General features: G+C 44.4%; 1 protein-coding gene across 1 annotated transcript in view; it reads right to left on the bottom strand.

The window, feature by feature from the left end:
* LOC115090106 (serine/arginine-rich splicing factor 5-like) overlaps positions 1-19,981 on the bottom strand; it is a 171,333-nt gene extending 151,352 nt beyond the window's left edge. The window contains 1 exon segment of the mRNA XM_029598808.1: positions 19,831-19,981. The gene's annotated coding sequence lies outside the window, so the exon portion shown is untranslated.
* Between the last annotated feature and the right edge of the window lie 1,424 nt (positions 19,982-21,405).

Below are 21,405 nucleotides of genomic sequence, written 5' to 3'. Positions count from 1 at the left end.
TGTGTCTGTGTCTTTATCTTCCCAAGAGTCCGATGGAGTAGGCTTTGGAGGAGAAACATGAGGAGGTCTCGATGGCAATGATTTTTGTGGTGAAAAGAATGGCATCGATGGAGAGGCTGGAATTCTCGGTCGGGAGAGTCCGGATGGTCCCAGCTGAGGTTCAGATGGTAGGGAAGTACCGGAAGCATCGTCGTCACCGACTGGAATAGGAGTGATGGGCTGCACTGGAAGAGCGCCGATGAAGGCATCGAGTTTCGACATCAGTGGCTGGAAAATGGACAAATCCAGTATCGGCATCAGTATCTGAGTATGCATCAGTGAAGGCACCGGCATCGGCTCCAGAGGTGTCGATGGACGAAGGTCTCTGAGAGCTTCTCTCACTGCCTGGCAGATAAATCTGTCCAGTTCCTCCCTTATAGCTGGTGAAGTCAGAGCAGCTATAGGTGGTAGCAGAGAAGGTATCATCGGCTCTTCCAAAGGGCCCTGTGGTGGCTCGATGCCCAGCACCTTTGGAGGTGGGGAATGCCTCGAAGTAGTAGGCCTCGATAGTCCCTGTAAATGTGGCCTTTTTGGTGATGGTTCTCTTGGCAATAGCAAGGCCTCTGGCGTCGAAGCCTGTCGATGGCGATGTTTTTGTCGATGCTCGTTGGTTTTTTCAAGCACGGATGTCGATTTTACCGATGTGCAGATGGAGTCGGGGATACTCGGTCTCCGGAGCCTTCCATTCGACGTTTACAAATAACTAATCGTTTTGACGCTCCAGCTGGAGACGATTGGGTCGACGTCAATGGCAAAAATTGAATATGGAAAAGATGTTCCATTTTTTCCTGTCGGGCCTTTCTGCCCTTGGTGGTCATCTCTGCACATTGAGGGCAGGAAGAAACATCATGCGAATTGCCCAAGGTACAAAACACACTCAGCGTGCAGGTCGGTGATAGACATTGTGCGAGTACAGTTCGGACATTTTTTGAAGCCCATGGCCATAATTAAGCCCGACAGCCGTTGATGGCCTTCTGACCAAAAATTAACTTACTCAAAATCGAGCGGGAAAAATTTTTTTGCTCGCCAGCAGGTGGTCGGAGGGAGACCCCTATGTAGGGGATGAAATTTGAGAAAGATTTTCACTTTTTTTATTCACAAGTTTGTGTGAAGAGATTCACACAGGGCTCCTATCCCGCGACGCTAATTGCAGCATGGAAAAACGAAGACTGAAGGGAGACTCCTATGGCTTGAGGGATCATGGCATGCTGGGCATGCTCAGTGGGCTCAGTGTGCCAGTCAGAAGTTTCTAGAAACTTTGACAGAAAGTTTTCCGTGATAGGGCTCTGTCAGTGACGTCACCCATATGTGAGGACTAGCATCCTGCTTGTCCTGGGATAATAGCTGTGTGTTGCTTATTTTGTTAACCCCCATTTTTCTTTTTCAAATGTATTTTTCCTATTGCAAGTGCTAAAGTGAGAAAGTGTAAAAATAGTTATGTAAGTATATCACCACTTCAACAAGCAGTGTTTTGTATGAAGCTGATTCAAGGGTAACACTTCGCAAAATGTTATATTATTCAACAAAAATGGCATTCAAGTCCTTTCAAAGTTCATCACCCAAGTCTCACATCACACCTTCTACCTACTCTTGTTTTGTAGAGGACTAGTTTTCTATCTAGTAGTATTTCTGAGAAAAGGGTACAGTGGCTTGCAAAAGTACTTGCCCCCCCAAAAAAAAAAGTCAGCAGATGTGTGGATTACAAATGACACTTAATTGTTCCAGACAGTGGGGCGGATTTTAAAAGGGTTACACATGTAACCCTTTTAAACCCGCTTCTGCATGTGCCAAGCCTATTTTGCATAGGCCCAGCGAGGCTCGCGCAAGCCCCGGGACGCGCGTATGTCCTGGGGCAGGACAAAGGCGTCCGGCACAGCGGCCATGCCGGAAAATCGTGCGCCTGCACTCTGCTGGCGCACACAACCTACACCTGCCCAGAGGCAGGCTCAACTTATAAAATAAAGGTTGGGGGGGGGGGTGATTTAGGTAGGGCTGGTGGGCGGAAGGAAGGAAAGTTCCCTCCGAGGCTGCTCTGATTTCGGAGCAGCCTCGGAGGGAACAGGGAAAGCCATCAGGGCTCCCCTAGGGCTCAGCACGAGCAAGGTGCACAAGGTGCACAAGTATGCAGGGGTGTCACCCCTGCATACTTGCGCCAGCCCAACCCAGGATTTTATAACATGCACGCGCATTAGTTCTCTGCATTTTTTGTAAAATAAAATTAAAGTGAAAAATGCTATTTGCATAAGTATTCAACCCCTTCAGATAAGTACTTGGTTGGACCATTTTTGCTGCAATAACATCTTTAAGTCTGTTGGGGTAAATTTCTACCAGCTTTACATAATTTTTGGGAGTGATGTTTGCTCATTCTTCCTGCCAGATTTGCTCCAGGTTGTTCAGGTTGGTTGGGTGACTTATGGACTGCAATTTTCAAATAGTGCCGCAGATTCTCAATTGGATTGCGATCTGGACTTTGACTTAGCTATTGTAGAACATTCACCTTTTTGTTGTTCAGTCATTCTTGTGTTGCTTTGGCCCTGTGCTTGGGGTGACTGTCCTGCTGAAAAGTGACCTTTCTCCCAAGTTGTAGTTTGTTTGCTTTTTTAGCAGACTGAAGCAGGTTGTCTTGCAGTATCTCCCTGTATGTTGCACCAGCCATCTGTTCAATGCCCAGTCCCCACTGAGGAAAAGCATCCCCACAACATGATGCTGCCATCCCCATACTTTACTGTTGGGATAGTGTTTGGTTTACACAACACATAGCGTTTTGAATTTTGGCCAGAAAGCTCCATTTTTGTCCCATCTGACATTTTAGCTGGATCACGCTTAATGCTTTCTTGCAAACTAAAATTTGCTTTGATGTGGTTTTCTTCAGTAATGGATTCTTTCTAGTCACCCTCCCATTCAGGCCAGTTGTATGCAGAGCGCTTGATATGGTTGACTGGTGCACCTCCACTCCACTCTCAATCACTGAACTCTAACTCCTTCAAAGTGATTGTTGGCCTCTCTGAGGCTTCCCTCAGAAGTCTCCTTCTTGCTTTGACACAGAGTTTTGAGTTAAGGCCTTGACTATCTAGTATCTGGGTAATATCTTCCATTTCCCTACAATTGGTCCAACAATGCTCACTGGGATATCCAAGCATATAAATATTATTTTGTAGCCTTTTCCTATCTTTTGCATGTCTATAACTTTATCTTTTATTTCCTTAGAATGCTCTTTGGTCTTCATTTTCACAGCTTTCCCTCAGATTCACAGTCTGATCAAAGCCACTAGAATTAGGGACACTTTTTATCCAGAAAAGCTGACTTTATTTTTTAAATGATGATAGACTTGGCAGAGCTTGACCGGGTTTATGGCCTGGGTATTTCCCATACCTTTCCCTACTTGCAACTCTGTCATTATGTCAATGCCCTACCCGAGGACTCCAGGCATCCTACGGTATTTCTAACACTGGACAAGTGTTCCATTTTGAACGTTCTAAAGTTCCCTCTTTAATCGGCCTACTATAAGTATCTCCGTCACAGGGGGCGGTTGGATGTATACTCTCTTAACAGCCCGTTGGAATCGAGATGGGGACTTCATGGTGTCACCCACTATATTACATGGATGTTTTCGACATGCAGCCAGGATCTCTACCACTACCTATTACCGGGAGCTACGATTTAAATTTTTATGCCGGGCCTATATATCCCCCCAGGTGGCCTGCCAATTTACTATAGCACCCTTGACCGAATGTATCCACTGTCATGCCACTCTGGGTACCCTCTCTCACGTTTTCTGGTCTTGTCCATTGGTGCGCCGATTGGCGGACTATATGGCGGATATGCTGGGCGTAGCATTTCCTATGTCCCCCATGTGGCTATTTTTCGGAATTTGAGATCCTGGCTCGCGCCTGCTTTTACACAAAGCTGGTTTAGTAGGGAAAAAGGTAATTTTATCTGTGTGGCGATCTGCAGACCCGCCCTCCTTTTGGGCTTGGCGAAACCAATTTCACACTTTGATGACTGGAAAATTTGGCATCTCGAGATTCCCCACGCCAACGACGACACTTTCTCCGGATATGGAATTCCTATTTGCAGCACCTTCCACCTCGAGCCCGCAGCCTGGTCATGAATGACCGACTCTAAATGGACTTAGAAGCCTAGGAGGTGTTCTATTTGCATCCTGCTATCTTGGATTCATCTCATGGACCAGTTGGGGAATGGACTGAGGAGGGTGGGAGGGGGGAAATAACAGGGAGGAGGAAAGGCGCTCAGGGGTGCCTAGTTTGTTGGATCTTGCGGTTTGGCTATGTTCTATTGAGGTTAGGTAAGAACCACACCTCAAACTGTTGTAAATCTTTCTGATGTAAGAACAAAACTAATAAAAAAAATTGCTTAACCATAAATGATTCACAGGTAGAGGCCAACAGTAAGCCAATTGTTAGGGCAATATTTTTCATCTGTGTAAACTGGGAGCTTCCACAGCAAAGGGGTTGAATACTTATGCAAGCAGCATTTTTCAGTTTTTAATTTTATTTTACAAAAAATGCAGAGAAATAAAGTACATTTTCAAAGAATTCGTTAAGAGCATATAGGTTTGCAATAAACATCCCGCCTGGAACAATCTGTGTAAGTGTCATTAAAAATCTATACAAATCTGCTGATTTTTAGGGGGGGTCAAATATATATATATATATAAGATTTTTTAAAGCACAATGAAATCTCAAAAAAATTAATCCCACACCACACTACTCATACCATATTTAATTGGACTATTCTATATTCCACCATTCCTGAGCATATTATGTCAGTATTTATTCCTTTCCTCCATCACCTCAACACTGACCCCTTTCCCAGACTGCTCTCACCCATTCTCCGCATGTCTGCTTACTGGCATGCTTATCTATGCCGTGTCATACCCGCCCATCTCCCAATCATATACCTTCAGGATATCTACAATTACTCTGCATGAGAAAGATTTGCATGCATTGCCTCCATTGTATGCAAGTATATCTCATACGGACACAGTCAACAGTTTTCTAATTATATCCTGAATGTCATTCTGAACAGCAATCCAAAAACTTACAACAATCCCACCACATATGTATATAACCTTCATGCATCTTATAGTCTGATAAATATGGTACTTTTCAATCATCATTAATATAAAGAGCTAAAAGATTCCAATGTATCCCTGCAAACTGAAAAGCAGAATGTAAATACAAACAAAAAACACACTTTGAAAAGTTTGCCTGCTAATGCCAGAAGTCTAAGTAGTAACAGGTTGATACAGAAAACCGCGCGGGAGAGCCGGCAAGCGCCCGCTCTTCCAGCATGCGCACAGGCCACTCTCCTAGGCGCGCGATTCAGGAGGGTGGCCTATGCAACTTAGGGCCCGCGCACTTTACTGTATCGGCCCGTAAGATGGGAGAATTAGAGTATATAGCAGTGAATGATGACAGACTTAATTGGCATCTCAGAGACATGGTGGAAGGAGGATAACAAATGGGATAGTGCTATACCAGGGTACAAATTATAACAAAATGACAGAGGAGTATCTTGGTGATGGGGTGGCACTTTATGCCTGGGATGGCATAGAGTTCAATAGGATAAAGATCCTGCTTGAGACTAAATTAACAATCTAATCTTTATGGGTAGAAATCCCTTGTGTACTAGGGAAGAGTATAGTGATAGGTATATACTACCGTCCACCTGGAGATGAACAATGAAATGCTAAGGGAAATTAGGGAGGCTAACCAAACTGGTAGTGCAGTAATAATGGGAGATTTAAATTACCCCAGTATTGACTGGGTAAGTGAAACATCAGGAAAGTTTAGAGACAAAATTCCTGGATGGAATGAATGACAAGTTGCATGGAGCAACTGGTTCAGGAACAAACGAGAGAGGGAGCAATTTTTTATCTAATTCTCAGTGGAGCGCAGGATTTGGTGAGAAGTAACTGTAGTAAGGCCGCTTGGCAACAGTGATCACAATATGATCAAATTTGAATTAATGACTGGAAGGGGGACAATAAGTAAATCCATGGCTTTAGCACTAAACTTTCAAAAGGGAAACTGATAAAATGAGAAAGTTAAAAAGTTAAAAAAAAAAAAAAAAAGATTAAAAGGTGCAGCTACAAAGGTAAAAAGTGTGCAACAGATGTGGACACTTAAAAGATACCATCCTAGAAGCACAGTCCCCATATATTCCACACATTAAGAAAGGTGGAAGATCAAACGATTGCCAGTTTGGCTAAAAAGGTGAGGTGACGGACTATTTTAGCCAAAAGATCTTCATTCAAAAATTGGAAGAAGGATCCATCAAAAGAAAATATGATAAAGCATAAGCAGTGGCAAGATAAATGTAAGACACTGATGAGGAATCGAGACCCAAGATGGCAGTGTAGCAAGACGGACTGATGCGTTGTTCCTGCCTTGACTGATTACTTCAAGAACTTATGCTGCATTCAGCACGAAAGCGTAGGGCCAGGGAGCGCTTAGCTTCAGAAGCACTCCCAGCGTTTTCTGTGGTAGAACCTATGGACGCCCATGTCTGGCATGGATCCATAGCCGGAGAGGGAAGCTCGCCAACTGGCGGTCAGGGGAAGCAGAGCCCGAAGCCTGAATAGAGCTGCTGACATCTTTGTCCCTAGCAGAGAGGTCACCGCCCGCTAACCCCTCCGAGGTAAGAACGCTCCAAAGACGAGGAGACCAGGGGAAGCCTGAATGGCTAATCCCTGGTGGGTCTCTATTGGAGCCCGTGCAGTTGGGGCAAGAAGACTCGGCTCAATATAAGATCCTCAGGCCAACTTTAGAAAGCCTGCTGGAGCTGAACTGGAGACCTCGGTGCTTCAAGTTGCTGACCTGGTAAGGCCTCAACTTTATTCCCTAGAAACGCTATGGGAAGCAATAAATACTGTTAATAAGAATATAACAACAGCTGCATACCATAACAGATAATGTTAAAAAGCTTGAACAACAGATGAATGATGTGGAGAATGAAGTTTTGAAATCGAAAGAGAAGGTGGATTCTGTTAAAGTGAATCTGGAGAGCAATATAAATGCTCAACAAATGCTTATAAAAGAAAATCAACAATTGCAGATGAAGCTGGAAAATATGGAAAACCAGATGAGAGGGAGAAATGTGAGATGTATAAACTTTCCTAAAGTTGCATTTATTCCACCGAAAGATATTTGGAGAAGATATTTAATGGAAATTTTGAAAATTCCAGAAAGTACTTTACCTATTATGGCAAAAGTATATTATATGCCCCCATTAAAGAAGAGAGAATCGGATGAAAATAATATATAAGTCTTAACACCAAAAGATTCCCCAAAACTGGATATTTCCACAGTACTGGAGCGAACAGAAGAAAGTATGGCCACACCTGCCACATTAATAAATAACTTTTTTACTAGAGTCTGATAATGGATTTTTAAAAAATCTCATATAGATCTGAGGTTTTCTTAAATCAAAAAATCCAAATATTTCCGGATATCTAGACAGACACAAAAAAGGAAACGACAATTTTTATTATTGAAGCCTAGAGCTCTCAAATTAGGTTTACTATTTGCCTTAAAATTTCCAGCAAATGTTTAACAAACATATTTGTTTTATCAACCATCACAGTTGATTGCTTTCTTGGTTAATAAATTAGGTTCTTAGTTTAGTACATTACCGGTCTCTGGTTAAGAGCTCAAATCAGGCTGAGACCTCAAAGTATAAGGATCCCATAAGCTTGCTACTACTTCATGTTTTTTCTTTTTTTCTAAATGTAAAATTGCATTTATACTCTTAGAAATATATTTTATTCCTATTGAAATGTAAATTCCCTCTAGATTGTGTAAATCTCGGGCCATATAGTGGCTTGATAGACATGTGGCATAACTCTGTAATAATGTGTTTCATTTCCTTATTAACCTGTATTTACATGTTTCCTTTTTCAAGTGTATTTACTTGGAAAATAGGTATAAAAGTGATAAATAGAAAACAAAAAAATGTAAGACACTGATAAGACAGGCTAACAGAGAATTTGAAAAGAAGTTGGCCATAGAGGCAAACATTCATAATGAAAACTTTTTAAATATATCCGAAGCAGAAAGCCTGTGAGGGAGTCGATTGGACTGTTACATGATCGAGGTGTTAAAGGGGCACTTAGGAAAAATTGGAGAAATTACTTACCTGATAATTTCATTTTCTTTAGTGGAGACAGACGTACTCAAGACCAATGCGTATAGTGTGCTCCTGATAGCAGTTGGAGACTGAGTCAGATTTCCTGCAGGGGTACATATACCCCTGCAGGAAGCTCTGCTCTTCAGTATTCTCTTCGAAAAGCAATTGTGGATATGTGTGTCTGGATAATTTGATTAACGTGATTAACTTGAACTGGTTGATGGGGCTTATAGCTGGAGACTGCCACGCCGACTCCCGGTAACTATGGGTGTCTTAGAGGAAAGTGGCTTACCCGTGTTTGTCTTGCTATCGGGGATTGTCACCCGAGGTTCCGTGTTTGGAGGCAGCCGTGGGCGGGATACTGAGTCCATCTGTCTACACTAAGGAAGAGAAATTTCTTACCTGATAATTTCGTTTATTTCCTAGTGTGTAGCAGATGGACTCAGGACAATGGGATGTACAAAAGCTACTCCCGAACCAGGTGGGAGGCTGCCCGTGGCACACTTAGTACTGCCCTTGCAAATGCCGTGTCCTCCTGAGCCTGGACATCCAGGCAGTAGAACCTGGAGAAGGTATGAATGGAGGACCATGTCACCGCCCGACAGATCTCGGCGGGTGACAGCATCCTGGTTTCCGCCCAGGACACTGCCTGGGCTCTAGTGGAATGGGCCTTGATTTGTAGAGGCGGAGGCTTGCCTGCCTCTACATAGGCCGCCTTGATTACTTCTTTGATCCAGCGGGCTATGGTTGCCCGCGAGGCCGCTTCCCCTTGTTTCTTCCCGCTGTGAAGAACGAATAGGTCGTCCATCTTTCGTACGTATTCCGACCTTGCTAGGTATTGGACTAGGAGTCTGTCGACGTTAAGATGGCGAAGATGGTGAGATTCTTCAGAGTCCTTGTGCTCGTCTGGAGATGGCAGCGAGATGGTTTGTGTTAGATGGAAGTGAGAAACCACTTTTGGGAGGAAGGAGGGGACCGTGCGTAGCTGTATGGATCCCGGTGTGAACCTGAGGAACAGTGCTTGAAGTTTGGAGATGTGACAGGCCGAACCTATTGCCACTAGGAATGCCGTCTTCAAGGTTAGGAGTAGTTCGGATAGACCTCGGAAAGGTCTGAAGGAGGCTCCCGCTAGGAAATCTAGTACTAGATTGAGGTTCCATAGGGGTACCGGCCACTTTAGGGGTGGTCGAATCTGCTTGACCCTCTCAGGAAGCGGAAGACGTCTGGATGAGATGCTAGGCTGGTGCCTTCCACTTTGGCTCCGAAGCAGGCCAACGTGGCCACCTGAACCTTGATAGAGTTGAGGAACAACCCATTCCGTAATCCGTCCTGCAGAACTTCCAGGATCGTGGGAATTTTTACTGTCTGCAGGATGTCAAGGTCTTTGCACCAAGTTTCGAATATTCAGTGATGTGGAGAACTTGCGTGCATGGAGCAAGGTGTCAATCACCGCCCTAGAGTAACCACTCTTCTTCAGGCGTGTCCTCTCAATGGCCAGACCGTAACAGAGAATAGAGTTGGGTCTTCATGGAGGATTGGGCCTTGCTGCAGCAGATCCCCGAGTAGAGGTGGAAGGAGAGGGCTCCCCGTCATGAGCCTTCGCATGTCTGCATACCACGGCCTTCTTGGCCAGCCTGGGGCCACTAGAAGTACTAGCCCCCCTGTGATGTTCTATCTTGCGGATGATCCCGCCCAGTAGTGGCCACGGGGGGAAGCATATAGCAGGTCTTCCTGTGGCCAGGTCTGGATGAGGGCATCGATCCCTTGGGATTGTGGTTCTCGTCTGCGACTGAAGAAGTTGGGGACTTGGGCGTTGGACCGGGTTGCCAGGAGATCCATGGCTGGGATTCCTCAGCGGTTTACCATCAACTGGAAGGCTGTGGTCGACAGCACCCAGTCCCCTGGGTCTAGACTTTCTCTGCTGAGGTAGTCCGCAATGACGTTGTCCTTCCCCACGATGCGGGTGACTGATATCCCTTGTAAGTTTGCTTCCACTCACGCTGTTAGAGAATCTATTTCCAGGGACACTTGTTGGCTTCTGGTTCCTCCCTGGAGGTTGATGTTGTCTGACATGACTGACAGATTTGCCGTGACTGAACCATATGCAGGCTAATCTGACCGCCCCGGCTTCCAGTCGGTTGATGTTCCATCCTTCCTTGTCCCATTGCCCTTGAGCCGTCAGTTCCTGGCAGTGGACTTCCTACCCTTGTAGACTCGCGTCCATGTTGAGCAAGGTCCAGGTCGGTGGGGACAACCTTACTCCCTTGCTCAGATGGTCTTCTTGTAGCCACCATTGGAGCTGGTTGCGCACCTCCTCCGGGAGCTGAGGCGCACGGAGTAGTCCTGGACATCGGGTTCCACCGTGAGGAGAGCTGTAGCAGTCGCATGTGAGCTCTTGCGCATGGAACCACTTCCAGGGTTGATGTCATGAGGCAGAGGACTTGGAGGTAGTCCCATACTTTGGGGCGAAGACTTGTTAGCAGGTATTGCAATTGGTTTGTCAGTTTTCTTCTCCTTGTAGGAGGAAGAATGACCTTGTCTTGTCTGGTGTTGAACCAGACTCCCAGGTATTCTAGAGATTTGGAGGGCTGTAGACTGATTTTGCCCTGATCAGCCAATCGTCCAGATATGGGTGTACAAGGATTCCCTCTTTCCTCAGAGTCGCCGCTACTACCACCATAATTTTGGTGATCGTCCGAAAGGCTGTGGCGAGCCCGAAGGGTAGCGCCCAGAACTGGTAGTGGTGGTCCAGGATTGCGAAGCACAGGAAGCACGGATGCTCGTGATGGGCCGGGATGTGCAGATATGCTTCTGACAGTTCCAGAGATGTAAGGAATTCTCCCGGCTGTATCGCCCTTATGACCGAGTGCAGGGTTTCCATGCGGAGGTGCGGTATCCTCAGGTAGTGGTTGACTGACGAGGTCCAGGATGGGGCAGAATGTTCCCTCTTTCTTGGGGATGATAAAAAAGATGGAATAGTGCCAAGTATTTTGTTGTTGCGTGGGCACAGGCATTATGGCCTTTAGGGCGAGCAATTTGGCCAGTGTGGTTTCCACTGCTGTCCTCTTGGAGGGTGCGTGGCAAGGAGATTTCATGAACTTGTCCGGAGGGATGTTGTGGAAGTCCAGATAGTATCCCTCTCGAATGATGGTTAGGACCCACTTGCCCGCTGTTATCTCGACCCATCTTTGGTAGAATAGGGCAAGCCTGCCTCCATGGCTTCTTCCTGTGGATGGGTCAGCTGATTCTCATTGTGGGGTGCGGCTGGGGCCTGTGCCAGAGCTGGCTCCCTCTTGTTGTGTTTGTTCCGCAAGGACAGGCCCCCTGCTCTTGTAGGGTCTGAAACGCTGTGATCCTCTGCCCTTAGGTAATTGGGGAGAGGGGCATTGGCTTCTTTTGTTCTTGTCCTCTGGTAGCCGAGGTACTGGGGGATTTGCACCATTTGTCGGCTAACTTCTCCAGTTTGATTCCGAACAGGAGGGCTCCTTTAAAGGGCATTCTCATGAGTTTCGTCTTGGAAGTCGCGTCGGCTGACCAACTTCGGAGCCAGAGTTGCCTTCTGGCTGCCACTACAGATGAGATGCCCCTGGCTGAGGTGCGTACCAGGTCAGAGGTTGCATCCGTGAGGAAGGATACCGCTGGTTCTAGTGCTTCGACTGACGTGGCAGAGTTCCTGGTCATGGATAAGCAGGCGCATGTTACCACGGCACAGCAGGCAGCAATCTGTAGTGACATAGCTGATACGTCGAATGACTGTAAGGATGGATTCCAGACGTCTGTCCTGAGCATCCTTGAGTGCCGCTCCTCCCTCAATTGGGATGGTAATGCACTTTGTGACCGTGCAGACCACGGCATCCACTTTGGGGAATGCCAGATCTTTGGCTGACGGTTCCAGTGAGAAGAGGTCTTCTAGGGCCCATCCGCCTTTGAAACTGGCCTCCAAGGCATCCCATTCCAGGTCGATCAGCTCTTGTACGGTTTGCAGCAGAGGGAAATGCCGGAAGGCCTGACAGAGTCCCTCTAAGAGAGGGTTTGTCTTCGGTTCCCCTGTGGCACCAGTGCCCGGGATGGCGAACTCCTTCAAGCTGTGAGCCACGAGGTCTGATAGCTCGTCTCTGGAGAAAAAACACCTCATGGTTCGGTAAGATTCTGTTCCTGGAGGGATTTCCCCTTCCTCCAGGGATTCTTGATCCACATCAGAGGTGTCCATGTCCCCTATGGAGAGACTTTTGGCCGGTAGAGGCACGTCTCTGGGGGGCCTAGAGGGCCCTGGGAGGTTAGGGTCCTGTGGGGCACCGGTTACATGTGACGAAGGTGTGAAGACCTTTAAAGAATTCTACCCAGGATAAGGATCCTAGGTCTAAATTGAAAGCCGCTGCGTCCCCAGGGGCCCCGTTTGGGGGAGGCTCGCACTGGGGGTGGATCCAGATTCCTGTACTGGCTGGGGAGGGCCTTGACCTGGTTCTTCCAGAGCCTCCTCATACTGTCGGCACATGGCCATGGCCTCTTCATGCTGCGCAGCGGGCTTGTGCTTTGACCTTCTTGGCCGGTGGTGCCATGGTTTGTGCAAGTAAGTAGTAGAAAGCCCCATATAATGCGCGCACCGGGAGGCTTAGTTATGCACTCCGGGTGTGCGGAAGATGTGCGCGTAGGCCGGGATGCGCACGCCGCTGTGCACACAGACTGAACTTATACACCCGGCACCATTGAGCGTGCGGCTGTGCGCCCAGCCCCCTCGTGCGCGTCGCTGTGCACATGGCATTTATGCGTGCGCCGATGTGCGCAGAAGTTGTGCGCCCGGCTTGTCTCTGTGCGCATGGCTCAGTTAGGCGGACAGGACAGTGATCAAGGGGAAATGGCGTCTGCGACCACGCGAGCAATATGGCGACCACCTCGGAGGGTCACCACGTGGGAGGGCCCTCGTATCGGATCGGGGTCTATCCCGGACGGGGCTGAATAATCCCGATAGCACAGACGCCGACTGGAGATCTGTGCAGCTTTCCGATCCTCGGAGACCGGAGACTTTTAGAAAGTTTTCTACATTACCTTGTGTCGCAGCGTTTCCCAGTCCCGTTCCGGGCGGTCTCCGGCTGCAGGGGGAGAAGGAAGAGTACCTTCACCGCCGCACTTGGTGTTGCACCCACTGCCTCCCAGCCCCTCCCGTTGCCGGGGGCTAAGTCCATGCTGGGAACCGGCTGCCGGACCAAGGCCTACCTCTGAGGGATCACGGAAATCACCTCAGGATTTCTCGACTGGGGGAGGGACCCGTAGGTGTCACCAAAGGAGAGCGGTCTGTAGAGGTAAGATTTCTTCTTGTTTGGAATTTTATTTGGTTTGAATACTCTAACGCGGTGCAAGCGTGCATAGAGTCCCGAACTGCTATGGAGACAGAGAAATACTGAAGAGCAGAGCTTCCTGCAGGGGTATATGTACTGGTGGTGATGTCAGATTGAAATCTGACTAACTGCTATCAGGAGCACACTTTACCCATTGGTCCTGAGTCCATCTGCTACACGCTAGGAAAAAGGTAATTGCAGAAAGATTAAACAATTTCTTTGCTTCGATGTTTACTGAAGATGGTTTTCAAGGGTGATGATTCAAATGAACTGAACCAAATCACAGTGAACCTGGAAGATGTGGTAGGCCAGATTGACAAACTGAAGAGTAGTAAATCACCTGGACCAGATGGCATACACCCCGCTGTTCTGAAAATACTAAAAAAGGAAATTTCAGACCTATTTCAATTAATCTGAAACCTATCATTAGAATCATCCGTTATACCTGAAAATGGCCAATGTAACACCAATATTTAAAAAGGGCTCCAGGGGTGATCTGGGAAACCAGACCGGTCAGCCTGACTTCAGTGTCAGGAAAAATCTTGGAAACTGTTAAAGAATAAAATCACAAAACATTTAGATAGACATGGTTTAATGGTACACAGCAAGCATGGATTTACCCAAGGGGAGTCTTGCCTCACAAATCTCTTACATTGTTTTGAAGGGGTGAATAAACATATGGTCAAAGGTGAACATGGTGTATTTGGATTTTCAGAAGGCATTTGACAAAGTCCCACATGAGAGGCTTCGAAGAAAACTAAAAAAAGTCATGGAATGGGAAGCGATGTCCTTTTGTGGATTGCAAGCTGGTTAAAAGACAGGAAACAGAGAGTAGGATTAAAGGGTCTGTTTTCACAGTGGAAAAAGGCAAACAGTGGAGAGCCTCAGGGATATGTACTTAGACCGGTGCTTTTTAATATATTTATAAATGATCTGGAAAGTGGTACGACGAGCGAGGTGATAAAATTTGCGGATGACATCTCAAGTGGATTGCGATAAATTGCACGAGGACCTTGCAAGACTTTAACGTGGACAAGCGCAAAGTGATGCATGTAGGGAAAAATAACCCTTATTATAGATACACAATGTTAGGTTCTATCTTAGAAGTTACCATCCAGGAAAGAGATCTAGGCGTCATAGTGGATAATACTTTGAAATCTTTGGCTCAGTGTGCTGTGGCAATCAAAAAAGCAAACAGAATGTTAGGAATTATTAAAAAGTGAATGGCAATAAAACGATGGATGTCATAATGCCTCTATCACTCCATGGTGAGACCGCACCTTGAATACTGTGTGCAATTCTGTCGCCGCATCTCAAAAAAGATCTAGTTGTACTGGAGAAAGTGCAGAGAAAGGAGACCAAAAAGATAAGCAGCATGGAACGGCCACCCTATGAGCAAAGGCTAAGGAAGTTAGGGTTGTTCAGTTTGAAGAGACAACTAAGGGGGGATATGATATTGGTCTACAAATCATGAAAGGACTTGAACAAGTTAATATAAAACAGTTATTTACTCTCTCAAATAATAGAAGGACTAGGGGCACTCCATGAAGTTAGCAGTTAACTCATTTAAAACAAATAGAAAATTATTTCACTCAGTGTATAGTTAAGCTCTGGAATTCATTGCCAGAGGATGTGGTTACAGCAGTTAGTGTACCTGGGTTTAAAAAAGGATTGGATAAGTTCCTAGAGGAAAAATCCATAAACTATTAATTAATAAGCAATAGTGGCTTGAGATTTATTTAATGTTGGGGTACTTGTGACCTGGATTGGCCTTTGGAAACAGGATGCTGGGCTCGATGGACCCCTTGGTCTGACCCAGTATGGCATATCTTATGTTCTTAAAGTTTGGGGGTTTTTTCCCTTTTTACATGCAGGCAAAGAAACTGGAATAAAATCCAAAAAATGCTGCTCTAGATGGAAACATACTGAATCTTTTACAAGAATAAAAAAAAAAAAAATACATAAAAATTTGCCCATTTTGTTGAAATTTCCTCATGTTTCAAATATAATTGTAGGGCTGGTCTGATGGCATCACTATGAAACAGATTTTCTTTCAGTTCCTGACTCACATTCATGCTCTTTATAAAGAACAGCAGCAATGATACACAAAGCATTCACAAGAAGACTAGAAAAGGAAATTAAAATTATATCCTTTTATCCTAGACTTGCAAACAGTTGTTGAGTCCCATGAGCTGAGGAAAAAAAAAAACAAAAAACCATGAATTGCAAATCCAACCTGTTAGTGCACAGGTGCATCTGCTGCTGCTTAAACTGTTTACAACCTATGTGACAACATAATTTACCCTGTCCTGGAGGTGTAATGTTTATGTTCTGTTCTTCAGAACAGCAAGGGCTGTGAATGCTAGAGAAAATACAATCATTTTGCAAGCTTAAGAGATGTAGTAAGCTGCAACAACATGGGTGGTTATTGTGCATTAAATTTCTTACATTGACAAGCCTATCACAAAAAAAAAAAAAAACCCACACTCCTCAAAGTACATCTCCTTAAGATGTGGTAAAGCTTCTTGTGATAATGGCTTGTCATTAACATCTGTGCATTATTTGGTTTTGCCAGTGTAGGCGATGAGCTGATTTACATTATTCAGCTCCTTACCTAGTTTAATACAAATGCTGCAATGAAGTTTGCAATAACCACATAAATGTGCACTGAAATGGCAAATGCATACAAAATTTTCCATACATTATGTTAGAGAATTTCAGCACTGTTTAGCACACTGGTCTCAGTATGCAGGGCAAACATGTGCATTCCTTCACCATTGAATCAAATGGCAGAAAACATTTTTTTATAGTTTTGATTTTATATTTATGATTTTCAATTAAGTTCTAATATGTGATTTTGACAGTGTAAATCAATTTAGCAAAATATACTGAGAAGCTTTACCATTTCTAAAAGACTGTCATATGCTCAAGAAAAGTCAACATCACTCATTTGCCTACTTTTTTTCACTAAATAATCAAATAATGATTACAGTGTACTATCTTCAACTTACAATTGTACCGTTTTAAACTCCAGAATGAAAAAGGTATTCCCAGTTTTAACGCCACTATTACATACAGAAGGGCATGTTTCCCAACTTAACATATATGATGGTAAATTCAGTTACATAAAAAGTACTATGTAAGCAGCTCTTTTTGTACTAAATACAAAAAATTCTCTTATCCTATCAAGTTATTTCGTATAGCCTAGCAGCACCCTAGAACACCCTATAATAGAATATATTAGATTTTGCAGCAAATGTCAGTCTGGACAAACTGCACCATAAAAACATAAGAAATATCATGCTGGGTCAGACCAAGGTCCAGAGAGATCAGCATTCTGTCTCCAACAGTGGTCAATCTGGGTCACAAGCATCCAGTGGATCCCAAGAACTAGGTCTTTTTCTTGTTACTCACTCCCAGAGATAGCAACTGTACTTAGTTATCCATTCCACTCAGGATTTTATAAACTTCTATCCAGTCCAAGTGCCACAAACAGGTTGGGTTTTCAGGAGATCCACAATGAATATGTAGGAGAGATTTGCGTGCAGATATATCTCATGCATACTCATTGCGGATATCCAAATAACCAGACCTGCTTGCGGCAGCTGAGGACCAGAGACTTCTGTTTTATCATGTCTCCTCTTGGCTGTCCCTTTTCCAAAAGGAAGAGCCCTAATCTGTGTAGTCTTTCATTATAGGGGAACTGTTACATTCCCTTTATCACTTTTGTTGCCCTTCTCTGTATTTTTTCCAGTTCTGCTATGCCTTTGAGATGGGGCAAACAGAACTGCACAAAATACTCAAAGTGTAGTCATATTGTGGATCAATACAGAGGCAATTTGATATTTTCTATTTTATTTTCCATTCTATTTTGGATCAAACCTAACATACTTGCTATTTTAACCACCACCACACACAGAGCTGAGGCTTTCAATGTTTTGTCCACAAGGATCCCAAGCTCATTTTCCTAAATTGTAACTTCTCATACAGAATCCAGCATTGTGTGCTGATGTGCATCACTTTGCAACTTTTCACATTCAATTTCATCTGCCATTCAGATGTACAGTCTTCCTAGACTTGTAAGGTCCTTCTGCATTTCCTCATATCAACAGGGGGTGGAAAATTATTTTAAAAAGTTAGGCATAATTCTAAATTCTCAGGAGGCAGAGCAAAGGGGAGAAAGGAATCATAACTTTTTAGATTAAAAAGTTTTGCTCTCCCCATCCCTCCACTCAAGCATTTCTCTCCCACTTCCTTGTGCAACCTGGAGGATGCTTACTTCTATCCCCTCCTCCATGAACAGTGCTGCAGATGCTCTGCTCAACTTTGGTGGCCACCCTTCTTTCCTGCCCTAGATCAGTCTCCTCCATCTGGCAGAAGGCATCAAACACTGAATTTAAAGATGCTCAAGCAATCTAGTGCCCAGGTTTTTTTCAACTCTGCATCAACATTTTGGCAAAACCTATTTGTTAGCCAAACTATGATGTAAGGAATAAGTAACAAAATCATATGATTTGTAATTTTACTAAAATTTCTTGCAACAATTTTCTGTATTTCTTTACCAAGCAAGAAATATTTAATATTACTGTTATTGCTGTCTTGTCATACATGAGTAAAAACTATAGCTTTAGGTACTCCAAATGAGATGCCAAATGTATGTGAAAAATAATGCTTTTCTCCAGTTTGGAGGGCATAACAGATTCCAGCTATCTCTGATGAAAATATGGATGTTTTAGAAGTGAAAACGTTTGTTGAGACTGCAGCAAAAGATTAATGATTTGCATTTCTATATATATACCTTAAAATGTTAAAAACAATGAGAAAACTATGCCCACCTTATTCAGATATGTTCTAAATGATTTATTCAATTCTACATCTCTAAATATAAAGCAATCAAAATTAACCCTCCCATAAAAACACAGTCTGTGTCCTAAAACTGTATTGCATCTGATAAAATTAAAGATTACTACACCTAAAACTACTCAGTTCCTCAACCAGTATATAAAAGTTTCTTTTTTCTATCTTAGACAACTTCCAAGAAAAGTCTTCAAATGATTTAGTGTGCCTATTTTATTAGCTTACTATCAGGACTTTCTGAACCTGCCATTCAGGTTTTCAAGATATCCACTATGAATATGCAGGGAGCAAAATGTGCACACGTTGTGCATAAATTACTATAGTGGGTTTGCATTCACGATGGATATCCTGAAAACCATATGGGTTGAGGAGCCCTCAGGAAAGTTTTGGGAAGTCCTGATATAAAAGGGTTGAAAGGAATATAGCTTTGTAAAGTATTTGTAACAAAAAAAAGTGCATTAAATTAGAATAAAAAGATATTGCCTACACTTAAGTGTATTAATCTTCGTTTCTATATAACTATAAATTAAGTTTGGAAAATAGATAAACCATACGAGTTTACCATATTTGCTTTAAATTAAATCAAACCATTTTCGATAGTTTTGTTACCTTTAATATCCCAACATAAACTAACCACGGAGAAAAAAAGACATGTAAGTCAGAAATAGAACCATGAACCCTGATATTTCAGTAACATAGATAAAATACAAACTGCCTAAAGAATGCAGAAATGTAAAATGTTTTCCTAAACACAAAATAAGTCATAACAAAACAAAAAAAAGGACAATAGGGTTGAAGCCAAGCAAAAGTCTGTTTCAGCAACAAACTGCCGCCTGCTGAAAATGAGGCAGGAAAGCGCACCCCACTTCCTCTTCCCGTATCCCCTTCGCTCCAGTGTCTCTCCACAGCAGAAACACAAAAGGCAACGGCAGAATACCAGCCCTGCACCACCGTACGTCCACGGAGAGGATTATTAGCTACAGTTTCGCAAGAATTCGTCTCCTCACCCTCTCATGAACACGCTCCCTCCACCCCCGATTCCCGTGGAAAGAGCAGTGACGAGGCCCTCGCCGGCCTCTCTGCGCTCTTTTCCGAGCCGCACGCGCTAGCCTTGCGGCCGGGAAGTAAATCCGGCCCGCGCCCTAAGGCCAAAGCCAGGGGAGGCACCTACGCAAACCCGCCGGCGGCTGAAACGCGCCCGCGAGGGCCAGCCGCCTCGCCCGGGCTCTATGCATCAGGTTTTTACCAAAGAAATGCGGGGGAAGGCTCGCCGACAACCCTGTTTTACTGCTATAAGCGGGGGGGGGGGGGGGGGGGGGGGCCGCCTCCTCAGATAACGCCGCCGACGTTTTAGTCACAGGGAGAGCAAGAGGCAAAGTAGCAGCTAATCCCCCCTTCCCCGGCAGAGATGGCGGCGGTGCGCCGTCTTTCACCACCAATAACTCACCCGCACTACTACAGAGAAGCGTCGTTACTCAGTGGCGGCCGCTATCATCCAATCCAGCAAGAAAATGGCAGCTAAAGGGGAGGGAGGAAAGGGGCAGCAGCTACCCAGAGCCCTGCCTCCACCGGATGTGATGTAGGGGAAGCGCATGCACACGTGTGTCAGTTCACTTAGACGCGCCGCTGGGCGGGCTGGAAATGGGGTTTTGTGCATTAGGTACTAGGTCTACCGTTTTTGGAATTTTGGGTAATCGTAGTGTTTCTTAAACGTTTCGAAACATTTCATTTACAAACGGCTTTTTTTTTGTTTGGTGTTTCCCTGCAGCAAACGTTCTCGCGGAGTTGTGCTTGTCCCAATTTAGGGGCCGTGTTTCCAATGTTCAAGTCTTTCTGACTGGGAATTACATTTTCTTCCGGGAATAAAACTTTCTTAAAAAATTGGCTGTCGAGAGTGTGGTGCCTGTTCCTGTTTATATGTAGTGCTTTGCGTGGTTGAAAACAGCATCATTTGGCTAAAGCGAGTAGGAAAGCTGGAACAATTTTTGTAATGTAGCTGCAGAAAACATTTTGATGCTCTATTCTGAAAGAGTCCACCGTCATTAGGAAGGATGTAATTGATCTTTGTGTGCTTTAGCTTGGTGATTGGTTGTTCTACAGTTATGCATTTTTCCCTCTTTCAATGAGAGAAATTAACACCAGTTAGAAAATATGTATAATAAAACAATCATTAGGTGAATGCCTCATGAGGAAGGGAAACCAGATTGAGTGGTATATGTTAAGAATATATTGTGAGTTTGTGGATAGGGCGGGGTCTGGATGAGGTGTTTTTTATGTTGAGCGTGCCTGTGTGTGTTTGATATTTTATTTGAGGAACTGTATGTGTGAAGTGTGGGCATGGATTGGGGTACAAGAAGTGTGTGTGTAGGAAGGCTTAAGAACATAAGGCTTGCCATACTGGGTTAGACCAAAGGTCCATCAAGCTCTGTAACCTGTTTCCAACAGTGGCCAAGCTACGTTAAAAGTACCTTGCAGGATCCGAAGAGGTAGGTTGATTCCAAGCTGCTTATCACAATAATAAGCAGTGGATTTCCGCAACTCTCCCTTAATAATTGTTAACAGACCTTTCCTCCAGGAACTTGTCCATACCATTTCTAAATGCATCTATACTAATAGTTTTCACCACATCATCTGGTAATGAATTCCAGAGCTTAATTATGCATTGAGTAAAAAAATATTTTCTCTTATTAGTTTTAAATGTATTACCCAGTAACTTCATTGTGTGTCCCCTCATCTTTGTATTTTTTGAAAGAGTAAACACTTGATTAACGTTTGTGTTCCATTCCATTCATTTTTATAGTCCTATCATATCTCCTCCCAGCTATATCTTCTCCAAGCTGAAGAATCCTAATTCTTTAGCCTTTCTTCATAGGGGAATTGTTCCATCCCCTTTATCAGCTTTGTCACCCTCCTCTGTACCTTTTCTAATTTTGCTTTATCTTTCTTGAGATGTGGTGACCAGAACTGAATGCAATACTCAACATGAGGTTGCACCATGGAGCGATACAGAGGCATTATGATA

This window comes from Rhinatrema bivittatum, chromosome 4 (assembly GCF_901001135.1).
Source record: "Rhinatrema bivittatum chromosome 4, aRhiBiv1.1, whole genome shotgun sequence".
Lineage (NCBI taxonomy): Eukaryota > Metazoa > Chordata > Amphibia > Gymnophiona > Rhinatrematidae > Rhinatrema > Rhinatrema bivittatum.
The sequence above is the reverse complement of the archived record's forward strand: the minus strand, read 5'-3'. Positions and strand labels throughout refer to the sequence as shown.